This window comes from Chiloscyllium plagiosum, chromosome 33, assembly GCF_004010195.1.
Source record: "Chiloscyllium plagiosum isolate BGI_BamShark_2017 chromosome 33, ASM401019v2, whole genome shotgun sequence".
NCBI lineage: Eukaryota > Metazoa > Chordata > Chondrichthyes > Orectolobiformes > Hemiscylliidae > Chiloscyllium > Chiloscyllium plagiosum.
In genome coordinates this window covers 18,858,723-18,875,600 of record NC_057742.1, presented here as the reverse complement: position 1 = coordinate 18,875,600, position 16,878 = coordinate 18,858,723, and the positions used below count along the sequence as shown (strand labels likewise).

At 38.8% G+C, this 16,878-nt stretch overlaps 1 protein-coding gene across 3 annotated transcripts in view; it reads left to right on the top strand.

Moving 5' to 3' along the window:
• mpp2b (membrane palmitoylated protein 2b) overlaps positions 1 to 16,878 on the top strand; it is a 536,989-nt gene that overhangs the window by 185,182 nt on the left and 334,929 nt on the right. Inside the window, exon 2 of one of the 3 annotated variants that reach the window (XM_043675075.1) lies at positions 9,000 to 9,099. The exons of the other annotated variants lie outside the window; for them this stretch is intronic. The gene's annotated coding sequence lies outside the window, so the exon portion shown is untranslated. The remainder of the gene's footprint in view (positions 1 to 8,999; positions 9,100 to 16,878) is intronic. 3 annotated transcript variants of the gene reach the window in all.

Genomic DNA, 16,878 nt, shown 5'->3' with positions numbered 1-16,878 from the left:
AGATCATTAGTATTCCTTCCCTTTCTTAAACCGCTGCTGAACGTACAGCATCTGCCCTGCTCACTTTGACAAGAGTGTCAAAATGCAGAATAAATTTTCCACGCTAAGTTATAGAACTTGGATGCGTTATTTTTTTCCTGCACCTACCCAGGAGGTTGACAGTAGTTTAATCCTCATACTCATTTAGATTATCAGTTGGATACAGATTTTAGTATCCTCATTCTCTCTACTAACCAGACCACCACCAGACCAAGTCCGTCCTTCATCAATTTGTTTGCTATGAGGGTAATCCATTTTCCCTTCACATTCTAGTCAGGGCATCACTACATCAATCCAAACCCCCCTCCCCTCATCACCCAGCTAATCAGTTAATATATCAAGGAAGTATTGTATTGGAGAATGTGCAAAAAAGAATGATATCAGAACCCAGCGATTGCAGCCTTTGGTAAATATAAGAACAGGTTGAGGCTATTTAGAAAGGAGAGATTACTTTGAGGACACCTGATAGAGGTTGTCTAGAAGGTGTTAGCTGGGATAGATATGGAGCGAAAGCAAAACTGGCAGCCATAAATTCAAGTTAGTTACCAATAAATCCAATAGTGAAAGTGAGGAATTACAGCAAGTGATTATAATGTGGAACTTGCAATCACAAGCAGTGTTTGAGATATGCAGTTTAGATGCTTTCAAAAGGAAATTTGAGCAAATTGGCGAATACTGATTTAGGGAAGATAGAATTGGTGAAGATTCATGCAGTGTAAACACTAGCACAGACTAGTTGGGTAAAATGGCTCATTCTGTGCTATGTGATCAACTTCCTCAGCCAAATTGTTCATAAAATTATCTTGCTGCATCTGAACTACCATACATCAGTTTTCCTCAAAAGCAATTGCCAACAGTTCAGTTAAAATAGAGCCATTTCATTCAAGCTCTTTCATAGCTACTGGGAAAACAGGAGGGAAACTTCTGTGCCATTGTAAACATACAGGTTTGTATTGCAGAAGGGACTCTGATGTTCCCTGCTCACATATTGATTACTATTTTAATCTAACGTGGCAGACTGAAGCAGCATGTGTGAGCTTCCTTTTCCCTCGGTATGATGTTTTTGTGCAGGACGCCAAGTGCAGTTTTCAATCTCTTTAATACAAATCACTGTATTCATTTATAAAATCTATGCTGGGATGATGTAACAGACTATTCAAAATGTTCTTCTCTTGCTGGAGCGTTCTCCATCAGTGCCCAAATGTGAGAGCCTGACGCTTGTAAAAGTTACAAGTTCCTGCTTAGAAGTGATCTAGAATGGAACAGTTTTACTGATAAATAAATATGGGAAGTGGTGCAGAGAAGTGAATGAGTTTTCCTCTGCTTGTATTACAAATGATGAATGCTTTCATTGTCGCTGGGTTGAAATTCTGGAATTCACTCCCTCACGGCATTGTGGGTCAACACACAGCAAATGGACTGCAGTGGTTCAAGATGGCAGCTCACCACCATCTTCTGAAGGGCAACTAGAGACAGACAATAACAGCCGCACAGCCAGTGATGCCCGCAACCCACAAATGAATAATTTTTTATTTAAAAAAAAATGAGTTTTGTTGCGTTGGGAATTCAGCTGTGTCTGCAAATAATACTGCATATTGGGGATTCGGCCCACCTTTGCTAAATTGTATATAACTTAGTTTGGATTCTGTACCGTGCACGTGCACAGGTCAAATACTGAACATATATATGAAATACTTCAGTAATAGGTAAAGTCTGTGGTAAAAGAACAAGATCTGTGTATTTTAGTACAACAATCTCTTAAATTATATGACAATTGGCATGCAGCTATATCTAAAATAAATGGATTCCAAGCAGTATTCAGAAAGCAATTTACCAGAAATCTTTGTGATTTGTATATGACCTTGGTTAAGCCTTACTTGGAATGCTCTGTCTCATGGTCTCCTCATGAGGCTTTGAAAAGGGGGTGCTGAGGATGACCACATAATTGAAGCCCCTGTTAAAATACCATGAGGAAAGACTCAATTTTATAGTATAAAAAGATACAAAATTATGCACTTCTGACAAAAAAACCCATTAATCTCTCATATAAAATTCTTCATTTCATAGGAGAAGTCATAAAGTTTTCCTCCTTGGATCGGAACTTTCATTTTGAGGTTGAGAGCATGAATTGTTAATGTAATTTAGATCTATGTGGTGAAATGCAACAAAGACAGTGAACCATTATTGTATCAGTCAGGAGTTGTTCTCATTTGGCACCTATGGATTAATACTGGAAGTCAATGACACATAGAAATCTGATAGAGAAACTCAAGGAGTGAGGACTATTGGATTTTGTGGCATGTGATGCTGTAGTCGAGCAAACTTTTGTTCATGTATTTTAAGTAAAACTTCTTTTTAAAAAACTGATTTCTTGATCCTTAGGTTTTGCTGTCTCATAGAACATTGATGTTTTGAGTAAAAACATTATAAAACAATTACAGATTGGCAGACTGTCATGAGGTGGTGTACCACAGGATGGGTGTGAGGACCTCAGCTATTTACATTCCAGTTTTAATGTCACTTGAAGGTTCTGACTGGAAGTTTGCTGATGCTGTAATCTTCAGTGGGAAAGAAAGCTTTGAGAGGCTGCAAAGAGGTTGCAGAAAATTCTAGCCAGATTGAGTATGTGGGTAAGAACTTGGCAGATGGATTATAACTGGGAAGTATTAGTGTTCAGAGATCTAGGCATCATGCACAAGTAAGTCTCCACATGATGTTGTCTTACTTAATCTTTTTTCACTTTAATGTCATTAAAGAAGTAGTCTTGGTATAGCCATTTAACATTGTCAGTTTCAGTTTAATGTCATTTGCTAGATTTCCTTTTACTTATGCCCCTCACTAACCCTCCAACCCCATACCCACAAATGTCAGTCTTCCAGCCCATTTCCAGTGTCACCTCCCCATAAGTATTATCACCTGGTCTTGCCTCCTTCCTGCTCTTGTGTTCTGACTTCATGGCCCCCAGCTTGTGTCCCTCCAGCACTCATCTCCGTCCTAGCCTCCTCTTGCAATGGTGCTCAGCAGCAGCCTGTCTTTCTGGTGTTGCCTCCCATTTCCTCCTTGCCTTAGGCTCGAGGTCTGTTCTTCCCTCTTGGCTCTGCCCTTGAACTTGCGCTGAGGTCCTTAACTCCATCTGTTGGCAGAGGTCAGTCAGTGCAAGTATTTGTGGGAGTCCAACTGCTAGCTGCACTGACCAGTTTTTGCCAATTGATGGAACCTGGTCAACCTAAATAGTACTGTAAACAGTAGAAGCAAGTGTAGTAATTTCTAAATACTATTGTACTGTATTTGGGTTATGTTAGTGATGCACTTTATGTTACAAGTTATTACAGCAAAGACTACACGCAAGCACATGCAGAGTACAGTTTTCCATTTATGGCATTTTTTTCTGGTGAGAAATGTCTGACTGAACCTAACTCTAGCCATAACATTGATTCTTATGGGAAGCTTCACTTTAAGTCACAATTTTCAGGAACGTAATCTGTTTCAGTGTTATTATAACTATGTAGGTCCTTTGGTGGGACACTCCATCTGCAGCACTCTGTAAGTTTGATGTCCTCACTTAAGGAAGAATATGATTCCTCAGAGTGCTAAATATTGATTCAACTGATCCTGGAATTAGCTGGTAGTGCAATGAGATGGCATTAAATAGATTGAGACAATATACCCTGGATTTTGGAAGATTTCTAAATCCTGCTGAAAAATCATATAATTCTTAAAAGCATGGATAGGACAGAAGCTGGAAGGATGTTTCCCCTGGATGTTAAGTGAGTGTCACAGTATCAGAATAAGGGTTCAGCCATTTAGGGTTAAGATGTTCAAGCAAAGTATTGTGAATCTTTGGAATTCTCTATCTCAGAGGTATATGGATCTTCTGTTCAGTATATTTAGGACAAAGACTGGTAGCTTCTTTGGATATTAGGGGAAATGGGGATAATACAAGTAGAGTTGAGACAGAGGAGCCAATTGGTCTACTGCTCTTTTTTCTTATTTACACCATCGTAAGAGATATCAAATGTAATTGAGTAAAAGAGATGCCTTTGGAAGGCACAATACATGTTGGTGGCTGTGGCTTTTATAGGCCAGAGGCTTTTTCTTTGTGCTGTGGAGTTAGGGTTGTCAGAACCTGTAGTATTGGATAGCGCTAATCCTTTATTTCAAAACTCTGTGGTTAAAAAGGCAGTTGTGGGCAATTCTATAGGAGTTATGACCAAGTCGTCTTGGCAGTTTGAGAGTTAAAGGCAGTTGACATCAAGACAAAAGCTTACAATGCAAATAAACAGGTGACCCTTTCCTTAACTTAGCGGCAAGTCATTAACACACCATTACAAGATAGGTGTGACTTACAGTTTTACTGTGCACTCCTGTTCCCTGGATGCTGCCTGACCTGCTGTGCTGTTCCAGCAATAAAGTTTCAACTTAACTTAGCGGCAAGTCATTAACACACCATTACAAGATAGGTGTGACTTACAGTTTTACTGTGCAGGAGTTTTCTTGGAGACAGTCATCTCTGTAGAAGCTTATAACACAATATTTCTGTCTTTCCAGTCACATCAAGAGGTAAATGAGACAGTGGTTGCTATTAGAATTCAATCCATACAGTGTGGAAACAGGCTATTTGGCTCAACAAGTCCACACTAACCCTCTGAAGAGCATCCCACCCAGAACCATTCCCCTAATCCTGCATTTCCCATGGCTAATGCACCTAATCTACACATCCCTGAACACTATGGGCAATTTTGTCTCCAAGAAAACTCCTGCACAGTCAAATTGTAAGTCACACCTATTTCAAAAAGATGTGTCAATGAACCCAGGATCCTGGCACTGTAAACCAATAGTGCTAACCACTGAGTCACTGTCTTGACTGATTACCTTTGAGAAGTTTCTAGAAAGTTACTACTAAAATCAGTCACATGATTATAGTAGCCATCTTTGTGAAGCTGTTTAATGTTTTTAAAGCAGTGACTAAATACACAGATATATATCTAAAACCAGGACTTAGCAATTGCTTTTTTAACTCCATGCATGATAATTAACAGAAAAAAAAATAATTTGTTTATAAAAGCTCTAACAATTAAAAGCTGAACAAACCAATTTTCAGTGCCAGAGAGGTCATTTATAGTAAAGAAGCCTTATTACAGAGACTGAAATTCACCAACCCAGACCTTATAGTTAGTTTAGTTTGTAATCACTATGCAACTATTTGAATTGCAGATTATTTAATATACTTTATGGTAAATCCAATAGCAATGTCTGGTTTGTAGAGTTAATGGTGGATTGGCACATCCTACCTGTAACTTTGGGGTTTTCATGTGGAATCACCTCCTAAGAAGTTGCTTTTTGTGCACAAATACAGATAAATGCTGCCAGTCATGTTGTTCTTTTGACAGTAAATTCTAACCCAATATTTCATAATGCAAATGGCTGGGTCAATGGCTTTAGGGATGGTAAAATATTGTATGCATCTCAAGCAATTTGTGTGAATGGGCAGATCTACATATTGCACATATAGGAGCTGAGAAATGCATGTAATTACTTCAGTAAATGTGTAGTTTTAAACAGAATAAATGATTTGACATCCATGATGGTTCTTGCGTAGTTGCAACCACTTATGTTGTTTAACCCAATTTGATGCTCAAGTGCTGCGATTCTGCACATTGCATCCCCAAGGGAGTGAGAACGCTGATTTCTGAGTGCTAACAAATAAGTCATTTGAATTAATTATGAAGTCGAGTTGATGGCAATTCCAAGGATATGGGGGGTGGCTCAGTAGTTAGCACTGCTGCCTCACAGCACCAGGGACCCAGGTTCGATTCCAGCCTCGGGCTGTGTGGAGTTTACACATCCTTCCCGTGTCTGCATGGAATTCCTCTGGGTGTCCTGGTTTCCTCCCACAATCCAAAGATGTACAGGTCAGATGAATTGGCCAGGCTAAATTGTCCATAGTGTTGGTTAGGTGGATTAGTCAGGGGTAAATATAGGTTGGGGAGGGTGGGTTACTCTTTGGAGGGGTCAGTGTGGACTTGTTGGGCCAAAGGGCCTGTTTCCACACTGTAGGGATTCTATGAATGAATAATGTTAAATCAATATTTCTGTCAGCACATATTGAAAACAGTTGTTTCTATTGTCAAAATATATTAAGCAAAACTTGCTACGTTTGTTACATTGTCTATCTTTGTTGCAGACACCTTTTGAAATTCTATGGATAGAATCCATGGGGATTTGCCAGTACTTCCAGATAGAGGAGCCAATTGGTTTGAAAACCACTGTGCTGTTTTGTACCATCTGCAGGTTTCTGTAACTAAGAGATCTTCTAGTTATGACAGTGTGTGGCTTGCCAATGTTGCACATTGCATTAAAAAATGCATAAAAGTCAGAATTTGACCAGTGACAACAGTCTTCTGACAATTACACTATACCTTCAACATTAAGCAAGTACTGAGCTGCAAGTGTTGGTACTGATGAAACATCTACTGGCACTTTGCCCTATTTATTTTCTGCTTAACAGCTCACTGGAGCTGTTTGGACTTACATGTTACTGTTAATTATATTTTCTGGTTGACAGCTTAATGGAATTTAGAATGTAGGAAGTTGTTGCCCTGCAATTGACTATGAACAACCATTGTGGGCATTGTTGATAAACCTGACACAATTTCAAGAATTGTAGTTTAACTTAAACTCAATACAGTCTGAACTTCTTCTGGTTGGAAACCAGCCTTTAAATCTTCAGGACATAGCTCATGAAAAAAAAATCATGAGTCCTGAGACCAATTTGTCTTTGTACACACACATAGATATGAACAGCTGATAGCAGTGGAATATATATAGACCCAATGCCCATTTGCCTGCATGTGTATATTAAGATGTTTCATTTATTCTGTGAGGAGATGGTATCCTATCTGGAATGTTGCATTTCTTTTCAAACATGAACGTAAGAGAAGAAATTAGCCTTTTGTGAGTGATTGAAACATGTCATTAGCAGTGAGGAGTGGATTCTACTCTTACTCATGGCACAACTGATAAGAGATTAATACTTTAATCAAACTAGGTTTGACACATTTTAGTTGCCAGCTAAATGAACTGAGAGACTCGGTTACATAACATCGAGATTGACAATAATTTGGTTTCTCAGTTGAAACACAAAAGCAAAATGCTATAATTGTTGGAAATATGAAATATATCAAAAACTCCTGGGAGTATTCTGCATTTATAGAGAGAGAAACAGTATTAATGTTTCAGGTCTTCATTTTCTGCTCAGGGACTCTGCAACCATAGATTTATAGAGTTATAGAGATGTAGAGCATTGAAACAGACCCTTTGGTCCAACTCGTCCAGCCGATCAGATATCTTAAATAAATATGGTCCCATTTGCCAGCATTTGTCTCATATCACTCTAAATCTTTCCTATTCACATACCCATCCAGATGCCTTTTAAATGTGTAATTATACCAGCCTCTAACACCGCCTCTGGCAGCTCATTCCATACTTGAACTACCCTCTATGTGAAAAAGTTAACCCTTAGGTCCCTTTTAAATTATTCCCCTCTCACCTTAAACCTATGCCTTTTAGTTTGGGGCTCCCCTACTCTGGGGAAAACACCGACGCTATTCACCCTATCCATGCCCCTGTTGATTTTATAAACCTCTATAAGTGTCTGTGACTCAACATCGAGTTCAATACTTCAAAGCTTGATTCTATCCTCCTATGTTTTTTACCTAGTCCTGTCATGACATGGGTTGCTTTTAGCACAGCCATCCTGTTCTCACCTGCTCTCGGGCCTGTTATCACGTTATATGCTTGTTTTTCAACACAGAATACCTACTTGCTGCTACCCTCAGCCCTTATTGTCACTTATTCAGTTTCACTTCTTTGGACCAATCTCCAACCTGGTCTTCAGCACAGATACCAGTTCTTCCAAGCTGTTATTATCAGTTCTGATGAAGAGTCAAAACGTTAACTCTGCTTTCTTCCCACAGATGTTGCCAGGCCTACTGAGTTAAAAACAGCAAATTCTGGTTTTGTTTCAGATCTCCAGCATCCATAGTTCTTTGTTTTATTTTTAATGTTTCAGGTTGATCACCTTTCGAATGAAATATTAATTACAGATGCTGTCAGACCTGCTGAGTATTTCTAGCATTTCCTCAGTTGTAAACCTGGACCAAACTTGCGAATACACCTGTTCAAAAGATGTAAATTGCAATTGACTGAACATCTTTAGGAGCCAATTGATGTGGTTTTGAATGTTCATGAATTCACAGTCCAACATTGAAATGAAAAGCAGAATGTCAACAGTTAACAGTTAATGTCAATTAAGGCAACATTTAATTATTTATTACCTTTTTTCTTCCTTTCACTGTGTTAGAAGTTTCAGGGTTTTTGTTTTGTTGCACAGTTTATGCTGATATTTATTCAAAGTCCAATGATGCTCCATGGTACAAACAGAAATCTACTGGTAGAATCAAAATGCTGTATTTTTTCTATGGAATAAATTATAAGGTCTTCTTTTGGTGCGGTCTGAGAAGAAACGTACGCACACTGCACAAATTTAAAAGTTGTGCTCGTCTCCAGTGTTAACAATTAAATACGGAAATTATATATAAAATGAAATCGTACCAATGTTGTACAAATTAATGCTGTGAAGCAAAATTCAATAAAACTAACAGCTCTCATGCTGCTAATGTTAGTTTGCATGTATTTTATTTTATATTCAGGGCTATTTTATAATGGAGCTTGCACATACTGTTTTCCTGCACAGTGGATCTTTGCAAAGGTTAATTATAAAAGATGACTAGCACAAGATGTAAAAACTGATGGCAAAAGTTTCAGTAAGTATATCAAAAAGCAAGAGAGGAGCTAATGCTAATGTTGGCTCCTTAGAGGACAAGACTGCGGATTTGAAAGTGGGGAACACAAAAATAACAGAAGCAGTAAAATCTTTTTTTTTGCCTCCATTTTCACAGCAGAGGACTCTGAAACCATCCCAATTGTAAAAGCTAATGCAGAGGTTGTAAAAAAGGAGGAACTTAAAACAATCACCATCTCTAGGAAAAAGATACAGAGGTAAGTAATGGGATTAAAGGCAGTCAAGCCGCCAGGATCTGATGGCATGCAGGCAAAAATGAGGACTGCTGATACTGGAGACTAGAGTTAAGAGTGTGTTGCTGGAAAAGCACAGCAGGCCAGGCAGCATCTGAGGAGCAGGAGCGTTGACATTTTGATGAAGGGCTTTTGCCCAAAACATTGACTCTCCTGGTCCTAGAATGCTGCCTTACGTGCTGTGCTTTTCCAACACTATACTCTTGACTCTGATGACCTACACCCTAGGGTCTTAAAGGATGTGGCGGCAGAGAAAGTGGATGCATTGGTGATCATTTTCCAATATTTCCTGCATTCTGGAAAGGTTCAAGTGGATTGGAAAATTGCCAATATAACGCCTTATTCAAAAGAAAATAGAGGCAGAAAATATTGGAATCCAGTATTAAGATAATAGTAATGGGACATTTGGAAAGTCAAAATACAATTCATCAGAGTCAGCTTGGTTTTATGATTTCAGTATTTTGCTAGAGTTCTTCAAAGATGTAACAAGCAAAATAAAAGATGGGAGGGCTGTCGATGTAATATATCTGGCCTGTCAAAGGCATTGATGAGGTGCTGCCCAAATGGTTACTACCCAAGGTAAGATCATATGGGTTGGGGGTAATATATTAGCTTGGATAGAGGATTGGCTAACCAACAGAAAGCAGAAAGTAACACCTAAATTATTCTTTTTCTGGTTGGCAAGTTGCAACTAGTGGAGTCCCATAGGGTACAATTCTCAGGTTTCCAAATATTTACAAACGATGTTAATGACTACGGATAAAATATATTGTCGCCACACTTGCAGATGACACTAAAATAAGTGAGAGAGTAAGTTGCAGTAAAAAAATTTACAAATGGATAAAGATAGATTGGATGAATGGGCCAAAATTTGATAGATGGAGTTTAATGTGGATAAGTGAGGCTATCCATTTGGTCAAAACAATAAAAAGGCCAACTTCTATCTAAATGGAGAGAATCTTCAAAACGCTTCAATGCAGAGAGCTCTGGGTGACCTTGTGAATGAGTAGCAGAAAACTAGTATGCAGCAGGTAAGAAAGAGGGCAAATTGAATTTTGGCATTTATTGCTAAAGGAATGGAGTATAAAACCAGGGAAATGTCCAAGGAATACCAGGAATTGGTGAGACTGCGTCTGGAGTATTGCATACAGTTTTGGTTACTTTACTTGAGGAAAGATGTAATTGCATTGGAGGCAGTTCAGAGCAGGTTCTTTAGACTAATTGAGAGATGAAAGCTTGTCTTATAGGAGAAATTGAATGATATAAGTTGATCTCAGAAGGGTTTGGAAGGATGAGAAGAAATCTAATTGAGGTGTATAACATTTTAAAAGGGCCTGACAAGGTAGGTTGAACAGAAGTTTCCCCTTGTAGGGCAATCTAGAATGAGAGATCATAGTTTTAGGCTAAGGAGTGGCTGATTTCGAACACAGGCAAAGAGGAATTACATCTCTCAAAACTGTGATTCAAATTCACTAATTGGTGGAATTATGTGCCACAGAGTGTTGAGACATTGAATAAATTTAAATAGGAGATAGACAGACAAGGTCAGTAAAGCCCTTGAGCAAATCTCTGATGATCAAAATTATGAAACTCAGCATTATCATTGGACCAATGGTAAGGAATGTTAGATCTTTTTTAACATAGGATTATTGGAGCATGGAATATTTTACTACAATCAGCTATTCAGGCAGTGTATTCAGATCAATCCTATAAAGGGCTATCAATGGCACAGATAAATGGATTGAATGCTTTTCTGTCCTAAATGTAGATTCACCATTTAATTTTATAGAGAAACAATTTTCTTGACTTTAAAATTTGATAACATTGAGAATAGAACAGGGCATTGTGTTAGTTCTCAGAGGTCAAAGTGTCAAAAATATAGTTGTGTTCTGCATTCTACTAAAATTGTTTTTAGTACTTTACTTTCATAAAGTGGAGAATATAGATTGAGAGTATATAGTAGGCATTTGTTCTTCTTTACTTTACATTTTATTTTATGAATATTTCAATTTTTTAAGCATGCCTTTTGAAACCATGGAGAATTCCGCCAGCAGACTGACACCTCAGTGATTTCTAGGTTGTGAAACTGATCCATGAAATTGTCCTTACGAAGCTGTCCTCTGCAGCAGGTGCAACACAAGTCTGTTTTCTTCTGATAAGTGAAGGTTCAAACCTGAGTTTTACATAAATCTGCTTTCAACCTGGCAAGCCCATCTGTGGCTCTCTGAAAGTATGAGACGTGATCTGTTTATATAGTCATTTAGCTTTGAACCTGGCAATGTAGTTTCTAGTGGTGTTAAACTTCCTAAAAGCACAAAAAATTGCCTTGTTCTAAGAAAATTACAATTTCAAATTTATTTGATAGATTTTTTGAGGGGGTGGTGATTTGCTGTAGAAAAATTATATTAAACCTTTTAAAATGTACAAAATCTTGTAGAGAAGTATGGTACCCAGATGGAAGGTGTTTAGATTACAAATTGAAGTTTCTTTCCCCAAGATAATAAGCATTGAATGATTCATTCACTCTTCTTAGTAATGGAAGCAGGCCATCAGATGTACACCAACCCTCCAAAGAGTATCTCACTCCTGACCCTATAACCCTGCATTTCCCATGGCTAATCCACCTTACCTGCACATCTCTGGGGCAATTCAGTGTGACCATTCCACCAAACCTGCACATTCTTGGACTGTGGGAGGAAACCCATGCAGACATGGGAAGAATGTGCAAACTCCACAGTGACAGTTACCCAAAGCTGGAATTGAACTCAGGTCCATGGTGCTGTGAGGCAGGAGTGCTAACCACAGAGCCACCATACCTCTAACACTGCTTATTCCAGGAACTCTGAACCGAGACACTTGTCAGATATGTTGCTGGGCTTTCCTTTTTAATTTTGAACAGAGAGGGAGAAAACAGCTTCATGACTGAGATGAGGGTTGTTAAGTTGAATAGAAGTTGTAATGACAACTGATATATTTTTCAAAACCAAGCTGCTGAGGGAAGCTTGCACCATGCTGTGAAGAATTGTGCCAACGTATTGTTTGAGTTTGTCTTATGTGGAGAAGTGTTGCACTTTCATTACTTTATCTTTTCCAAGGATAAGCTGCATCTTTAAACTAAGTTAAAAATCACACAACACCAGGTTATAGTCCAACAGGTTTAATTGGAAGCACACTAGCTTTCGGAGCGACGCTCCGTCATCAGGTGATAGTCACCTGATGAAGGAGCGTCACTCTGAAAGCTACTGTGGTTCTAATTAAATCTGTTGGACTATAACCTGGTGTTGTGTGATTTTTAACTTTGTACACCCCAGTCCAACACCGGCATCTCCAAATCATGACTACTATCGACATCTTTAAAGTAAGCAGTTTACTGATTTGAATCAGGCCTCACCTAACCATTGTTTCAAAGTATGTCTTGAAAGAGATTGGACCTGCATACATACAAAGTACATGAATATCTCGATTAGATTGAAAGGATTGAAAAGTTCTGAGGAAGGGTCACTGAACCTGAAACTTCAACTCTGATTTCTCTTCACAGATGCTGCCTGACCTGCTGAGCTTTTCCAGCAACTTTGGTTTTTGTTTTTGAAAGGAACTATTTTTGGTTTAAATCCTGTTTGTTCAGACATTGGGCAGAATGGGTGTCCCTGAAACATAATGATGTACAAATGTACACAGGAGTGACTTGGTATCACAGAGAATACCAAATGCTCGTTGGAGGGTCAGTGTGGACTTGTTGAGCCAAATGACTTGTTTCCTTATTTCAGGGAATCTAATCTAATATTGAAGGCAAGGTTTTATCGTAGAACACGGGATGTTGTAGTTCACGGTTATTAGTTCATTCTTCAAGATGAGAGTGAATTTGTAATCAGCTGTGAAGGAATGGACAAGTGGTTTTATTTTGGGTTATTGGGTCAATTAAAGTGTTTGTCTAATATTGTTGGCTTCAATTGCACATATCAGCAATTCTGCAGGGTAGATTTGAGTTTCATCTGCAGATTTAAATTATTGTGCCGCATGAGCTTCTGGCATGTTAAAATGCCACATGGCTCTCTTTTTAAATAGGCTTCGTCTGAATACTCAAAGCAATGGAAAACCTTATTCCCATAAACACTGCAAACAGATGGCTAATAGCTTAGAAGTCAAGATTGAATTAAGCTATGACTACAGTTGCTCCTTAAACGATTTACATGATAACTTTATAAAAGAATCCTTACCATTTTATGTACAGAATATTAATGGCTCAGATTTTGCAATGAGCAGCATAATGGCACTTGACGTTGGCTTTGAAGAAACTTTCCCACAAAAATTAACTGTGTTCTGTGATGAGTATTTTACATTTTTTGATATTAACTTGTTAATATTAAGCTGGAGGTGATCTCAGAGATCCAGCAACAACATGAAAAAGCAACCATACTGATGGCTCCTCAATGACAGCAAACTAGGAGGTAACATAGGAACAGAGTAGTCTCTTGAGCCTGGCATAACATTCATTAGGATCATGGCTAATCTCTGGCCTAGCTCCATATATCCACCTTTGGTCCATATCCCTTAATACCTTTGCTTAATAAAAATTTATCTACCTCAGATTTAAAATTAACAACTGGTTGGGCATCCACTGCCATTTGTAGAATGGAGTTTTAAACACTCCCAGAGGAGGGGTGACACAGAAAAAAAGGTGTAGGCTTGGAAGAAAGTAAAAACCAGTTGGACTGGAATATTGCAGGGTCCTTACAGAAGAAGGACTTATGGGAGTTGTTTGGCACTTCATGAGTGAAGCTTAAAAACACTCGTTAGGGAACAGGAAAAATTTAAATTAACAGCAATGGGCTGTAAAGGCTATAAATTAATAGCAATGGGCTGCAAAGACTATAAATTAGAAAAGAGTACTGACTGTTCACAATGAACATTGCTACCATAGTGAGTAGATACCACAAAGCCTCATTCCTGAGGAAGGGCCTATGCTTGTAACATCGATTCTCTTGCTCCTTGGATGCAGCCTGACTAGCTGTGCTTTTCCAGTGCCACACTCTTGACTCTGATCTACAGAGGAAAATAAACCACAATTCTTAAACGACACAACCTTAAAGCTTTAAAACAAGGAAAATGAAACAACATTGCTGTAGTGAAGAAGTAAGAATCGAATTGGGAAAAATAATAAAACATCATTGAGATTCTGTAAAAGTAAAACACTATGATGTACAAAGATTAAATAATAATTCCAGAGAGAAATTACAGGAGAAAAAATATGTAAAATATACTACTGTAATCAATAAGAGTCTACATCTGATGATGTTGTAACTCATTAAGGCATTAAAGTAGGCACTGATACTTGTGATGAAGTTCTTTAAATCTTCAGAATCTATTCAGTGAAGACACCTGTGATAAGCCAACACAAAGAGAAGGACAGACAGAAGATGATAAGGGGCAGCAATGGTGCTGTGGAATGAGGAAACCTCACAGACACAAATAGTGCACATCTATGAAAACAGAACTCTACATCAGTAAAACTTGAGGTCACTTCCAGAAGATGTGTAGAAGTAGGACAGTTATAGAGCAACAAAAAATATTCACAGGTTTTATTGTAGTAGAGCCACCGGCATTACAAAAGATAGTCAGTACATTCCTGAAGGAAATTGGTGAGCCAACCAAGTCTAGTTGATACCACTGCATATCACTGCAAATGCGAGGTCGAGCACTTTTGGAAAAAAGAACACAGGCATGGACTATTTTCTAAACGGTGAGAAAATTCATAAAATCAAAGTGCAAAGGGATCTCAGAGTGCTAGTATAGGATTCTCTAAAGGTTGACTTGCAGGTTGAGTCTGTGGTTAAGAAAGCAAATGTAATGTCATTTATCTCAAGAGGTTGAAATGTAAAAACAGCGATGTGCTACTGAGACTTTATAAATCTCTGGTTAGGCCCCATTTGGAATACTGTGTCTAGTTTTGGGCTCCAATCTCAGGAAGTACATACTGGCACTGGAGCATGTCCAGCAGAGATTCTCACAGATGATCCCTGGAATGGTAGGCCTAACATAATGATGAACAGCTGAGGATCCTGGGATTGTATTCATTAGAGTTTAAAAGACCGAGGGGAGATCTAATAGAAACTTACAAGATAATTCATGCTTAGAAAGGGTGGACGCTGCGAAATTGTTTCCAACAGGCAGGGATACTAGGATCCGTGGGCACAGGCTTAGAATTAGAGGGGGTCAATTTAGAATGGACATGAGGAGTCATTTCTTCAGCCAGACTGTGGTGGGCCTCCGGAATTCATTTTCACAGAGCGCAGTGGAGGCTGGGATGTTAAATGTCTTCAAGACAGAGATTGATAAATTCTTAATCTCGCAAGGAATTTAGGGATGTGGGGAGAGTGCGGTAAGTGACGTTGAAATGCCCATCAGCCATGATTGAATGGCAGAGTGGACTCGATGGGCTAAATGGCCTTACTTCCACTCCTATTTCTTATAGTCTTATCGTCTTATCTCATTTACTTTGAGCTTGATACAGCAATAAGTTATCACTGTCTTATCAGATCATTTACTATGGATGATGAAACAGAAGCTACAGCCCACAGAGTTTAAGTTGCATGGTCGAAATGGATTAATTCTCAAGATTAAAGACAATTATAAACAATACTATACCACAAAATGTGCAAGAAAGTAGAGAATGTATACATAATTGATCATCAAAAAGTCCTACAATTGATTAAGTACACTTGGCTTGGCCTCCAGTTTCTTGAAGTAGCAAAGGGAACTTAACTAGTTACAATGGATAGTGAACAGATCAAGGGAGACCAGCTTATGCCAAGTTAGTCCGAAGATATACCAGATATAAAAGCTGGTCCAGGAAGAAACAGTTGTTGATCAACCAGTCAGGCGGCAACTTGTAGAACATTTCTTTAGGTTTTCTTGACTCATGTTGTAACTAAATGAAGAAAGAATGTATTGATATTAGTTAGGATGGTGTGAGAAATATGTTTCGTATGTCTGAGAAGAACCAGTGGCCAGCAAAGTGACAATGATCTCAGGCAAAAGGTTGATGGACAATGTGCTACCATTTGGCAGTATTATGTCAAAGAAAGAGCAGAACAAAGTCCAGCGAGTTGGTTGAGAACATTTACTTTGAGCACCATTGGTATTTTACAATTACAGGCAACTTCTGACAGAAGATAAGTTATTCCAGCTTTGGCCTATGAGGATTTCCTGGAAGGAATACATCAGGAGCATTGAGGGATTGGCAGCTGTAGAGTCAGCGCCACTGGCATGGTAGTCAAGGATCTCAAGAAACATTGAAGATCTCTTTGCTTATTGTGAAATTTGTGTTTATATCGGATTATCAGGACTGGAAAATTCTATCTTCATTAAGGAACAGTGGGATGACCCAAATCAGCAAAGTTTGAAAGAAGATGCAAGTTTGTAAAAAAGATGTAGGAGCACAACCCACTTTAGCTGACTGATCTATTTTTAATGGAAACTGTTCAGGCACCCCCTGAGTCGAAAGGTGTGGAGCTGGAAAAAGCACAGCAGGTCAAGCAGCATCATAGGAGGAGGGGAGTCGATGTTTCAGGTCAGAATCTTTCATCAGGACTGGTGGAGGGGAAGGAGCCTCAGAAATAACTAGAGGGAGGGGGGTGGAACCTGGGATAAAAGTGAGTGGAATGGCAATAGGTGGATACAGGTAGGAGATGATTGTGATTGGTTAGTGGGGAGGGTGGAGTGGATAGGAGGGAAGGAAGTTGG